General features: G+C 33.4%; 1 protein-coding gene across 1 annotated transcript in view; it reads left to right on the forward strand.

The window, feature by feature from the left end:
- LOC107592852 (transcription factor HES-5-like) overlaps positions 1-5,000 on the forward strand; it is a 17,785-nt gene that overhangs the window by 8,915 nt on the left and 3,870 nt on the right. Inside the window, exon 2 of the mRNA XM_016282420.1 lies at positions 1,742-1,947. The gene's annotated coding sequence lies outside the window, so the exon portion shown is untranslated. The remainder of the gene's footprint in view (positions 1-1,741; positions 1,948-5,000) is intronic.

Below are 5,000 nucleotides of genomic sequence, written 5' to 3' on the forward strand. Positions count from 1 at the left end.
TTTTTTATACAATTATACATATATATATATATATATATATATATATATATATATATATATCTTCAAATCAGAATCACTTGTGTCTACGCGAGTTTTCCACATTGAAAGGGTCAGTGTCAGGGTTGTGCCTCTGCTGCAGATGTTGCAGCACATGCTCGTGCGCTGATGGAGACGTGTGTGCGGGGGTCATATATATTATATCTTATGATACATATATATGTATCATATATATATATATGATATTTCCCATATTATTTGTGATGGCTCTAACTAAACTTTAAAAGTGTTTCTTCAGTCCTCACACACTCTGCCCGGAATGCATTCACTGTGAATGTCAATTAAGCGCAATTATCCCACGCTCGCAAGGATGGCACACTTCTACTGTTTTGGGCCCCCCTCCCGCCCTGAGAGAGTTTTGGGTAATAAATGGATAGATAGTGTGGGAAACCCAGGCTGGATCCTGCTCACACGTTCTTGAGTCAATAGATCGAGCCCCTCCTCTGTCCCTCCACAAACAGCCTTTGAACCTGCTCAGATCAGACGCGTGTGTGTTCTCACCGCTCGCTCACATCACCTGCTCCTCTGCCTCAAGTCTACACTGCCCCCCACCCCCCGCACACACGTCTCCATCAGCGCACGAGCATGTGCTGCAACATCTGCAAAAATAATTAAATAATAGAAATGACACAATATCGGAAAAAGAAGAGATAAATAAAATACAATAAAAATGTAATAAACAATTTGAAATTAAATAAAACAGAAAATGATTGCATGAAATATATATATATATATATATATATATATATATAATAGATACATAAAAATTAAACAACATAAATGACACATTTTCATAATATTAATTATTATTCTAAAAAGAAAGGGTAAATTAATAAAATACAATTATAAAATGTAATAAAAATGTGAAATTAAATCAAATGTAAATATCCTTCTCTTTTGGAAAATGATTGCAGGAAATATATAAAAAAGTAGCCTATATAAATAAAATACATATACAATAAAAATTACGTTTTCATAATAATTACTGTAAAAAAAAAGATAAATTAACAAAATACAATGATAAAACTGAATACAAATATGACCAAATAAAATGTAAAAATCCTTGTCTTTTGGAAAATGATTGCTCTATTTATATTTATTGTAAAGTAAAAGAAATAATAAATATATTGATCAAAATGGCAAATGTTCAACAAATTAAATTACTGTAATACAATTAAATCAATAAAATACAATGATAAAATTAATAAAATATTTTTTTAAATAAAAAATTTAATTAAATGTAAAAAAAAATCCTAAAATGAATGTTCTATTTTTATAAATAAAATAATGCTAAAATAAATCACATATCACAGGTGCCGCTGAATTTACCCTCTCTATTATTGAATATTTTCCTTAATGTTGTGCTTGAATTTAACTTTAATTTTAACTTCATGTTATTTCACATATTCCGCTTCTAATAAACCAATACAGAAATATTTTCTCTGTGCTCAGATCATCAACACTGGTCACCCAATGCCAGATGTTTTTTTGGAGGGAAACCTGCTCTATTTTCTTCAGTTTCTTTCTTCCTTCTTTAAGACTCCTGTTTCCAAACAGTGACTCATTCTGACAGAAGACACTGATAGTTTAATGACTAGGCTGCATTCCACCATAGAGCTTCTCATCGTACGGAGGAATAAAGGCTCTCTCTCTCTCTCTCTCTGTGCGTGTGGTGTTGTGGCAGTGTGTCCAGCTGCAGGTCCCTCCAGTGAGGAATGTGTGAGAGCTCTGGTCTGTGTCTGCTTCCCACACTTCGGCCCATTGAGAGCCGCCCCACCCTGCTGCCGCTGATCCAGCACGCCTCATTATTCCCGCTCTCAATAGACCATCTGGTCCTCTGCTCGTGCACACAAAGCTCCCCGCTCTCCCACAGGCACCTCAAAGCTGCAGGTACGCTTTCACTCCTGAGGAGAGATTGATCTGCACACAATCCCACCAACACAAACAAACATGGAGGCATGTGTGCAAAACACATTTCTGCATGCCTATCTATCTATCTATCTATCTATCTATCTATCTGTCTGTCTGTCTGTCTATCTATCTATCTATCTATCTATCTATCTATCTGTCTGTCTGTCTGTCTGTCTATCTATCTATCTATCTATCTATCTATCTATCTATCTATCTATCTATCTATCTATCTATCTATCTATCTATCTATCTATCTATCTATCATTTAATAATATATAATTAACCAGAATTATATGTACATATTTAATCATTTTTAATTGAACAATTAATTAAAAATGCATTTATAATAGTTTTTAATCAATAGGATATTTTTTTACACAAATATGTATATATTTTCATGTAATAAACATATTTAAATGTATTATTTTAATGCATATGATTTTCTTTTTAATTTCAGTTTTTAATAAATTGTTAATAAAAAATAAAATAATAACTATTTTTGTTTATTTAATATAAAACTGTTTAAATTAATTTGTTTTAATACATATATTTTACTAAATATTTAAACAATGATAATAAATATTTTATTTATAATATTTTTATTCATTAAAACAGTTCATTTTATTAAAAAAAATGCATATATATACATATACATGTTTGTATCTGTTCAAACATTTTTTTAATATACATTATTTTTTTACATTTGAAGTTTGTTTTAATCAATTGAACATTTTTAATAAATATTCAAATGATAATAATTATTATTTTCATTTATTTAATATTTTTATTGATTAAAATATGAAAACTTTAAAAATGTCCAAATTATAATTATTTTTTAATACACATACATGTTTGCAATAGTTTTTAAATATACTGAACATTTTTAAATTGGCAATAAATATTGATATTTTCATGTATTAAAACTGTTCAAATTAATTATTTTAATATATATGTTTTCTAATAAATGAAAAAAATTTAATAAATATATATAAAAAAACATTTAAATTATCCAAAACTGTTCAAATTATAAATTATATACTATTATATATTTAATTTAGTAAAAAAATAATCATTTGAACTGTGTGTTGCTGTTCCAAAGATGAGACCACAATTCAACAATTGTTTTCCTGCAGAAAAAAAGGGCTGCTTTCCTGTTTTTCCCTCCGTTTTAGTTTTAATGACCACAAACACTCTGGCAAGACTTAAGGGGTTTCAATGGGCAGAAGGTATTGGATAATGTCACCGTTTGGTGCTCTAACTGCCTCTTTTCATGCGTCTGTGCTGTGAATGCCAGAGCATGTGATGCTGGAATGTCATTGAGCTTCTCTCACATCAAGACCCCAATTCCTCTCCGGCGAGCAGAGGTCAGGGGCTTCCCAGCTCCCCATTTTTATGAAGAGACGGACACTTCACACTGGGCACACCGCGCTGAGCATCTGCTTCCCTCCCTGTCTGTCTGTCTGTGTGTGTGTGTGTGTGTGTGTGTGAGAGAGAATGAGAAGAGTGTTGGACAAGGGGGCGCCCACATTCAAAGACCCTTTTGCAGAGCAGGATGGAATGTATTGTGGCTTTACCAGTCAATTTTGGCGGGAGATGGGAATTGGTGTGGGAACGGAATTTGGGGTTAACTAAACCAAAGCACCTCCTCACAGACACAGAGAACAAGAGATGCACTTATTCATAGATCAGTCACTGCAATGAAGAAGAATATTTTGCATTTCTCACACTCTTAAAAGATAAAGGTTCGTTATTGGCATTGATGGATCCAAGAATAACCTTTAACATCTATAGAACCTTTCCACTGGACGAAAGGTTCTTTATAGTGGAAAAAGGTTCTTTTGGATTATTAAAATGTTCTTTACACTTACTGTTCACTAAAATGTTCTTTGGGGAACCAAAAATTCTTCCATGGCATTAATGCAAAACCTTTATTTTTAAGAGTTCCATTTTAGGTTTTTTATAGTAGAAAAAACGGTTCTTTAGATCATGAATGGTTCTTTGGGAAACCAAAAGTACTTCTTTTACAGTCTTAACTATTTTCCCTCCATTGCTTTTGACACCATTTTTGATAATTATCACAACATTTTCATGGCCCCCCAGAATATTTTGTTGTATGGTTATGTTGTATGAATTTTGATTTATATCCTGTTGAATGTTTGATGATCGCGTTATGTTACATATGCATCTGCTTACAATCGTTGTTTCTGCTTCTTCTTTGGAGTTTTCTGATCCAGGGATTCAGTACTCTTTCAGAAGATGTGTAATAGTGCCTCCTACCATATAACAGTAAAAACACGGAAAGCCAGAACATTCTATCAATGGCGGGAAAGAGTCAAAAAAGCGTGTTTTTGAAGTGATGCCATTGAACCAGATTTTGTTCCGCAAAGAACCTTTCAGTCAACATTTCTTAAAAGAACCATTATTTTCTTGGAGTGAAGAACATTTGAATGATCTAAAGAACCTTTTCGCTATAAAGAACCTTTCGTGGAATGGAAAGATTCCATGGATGTTAAAAGTTCTTCATGGAACCATAAATACAAAGAGCCTTTATTTTATAAAGAACCTTTATTTTTTATGCCATCACTGCACATCTTTAAGTGTGCAGCAAACCAACTTAAGTTAGTATTTTGCAATATTGTTATTTTAATGGGCATTTAATCGGTGTAAAACATACGTGCAGTAAGTACATCAACAGACTGCATGGCCACTAATTGCTTTATAATAACATTATAGTAACCCGAAGCAATTTACAACTGCATAAGTGAGCCAAGTGAACTGAGCATGAACTGAGCATGTGAAAAGCTCGACAAAACGCCTGTCAGCGCTGGGCTTTGCTGACCACACTTTCCCGCGCACAGGAGCCAGCTGCGCCTTTGAGCTCTTCAAAGTCTAATCCTGGAGCCCATGTTGTCCCAACTTTCCCACAGCAGCTCTTCAATGGGGCCCAATAGAAGTGTGCCGCAGTCCCCAGCGCATTAGTAATGGGCTCTCATTGAGGCAACCAGTCCCCCTGGGGTATATTGAGGAATGAT

Source organism: Sinocyclocheilus grahami, unplaced genomic scaffold, assembly GCF_001515645.1.
Source record: "Sinocyclocheilus grahami isolate Dianchi unplaced genomic scaffold, SAMN03320097.WGS_v1.1 scaffold160.1, whole genome shotgun sequence".
Classification (NCBI taxonomy): Eukaryota; Metazoa; Chordata; class Actinopteri; order Cypriniformes; family Cyprinidae; genus Sinocyclocheilus; species Sinocyclocheilus grahami.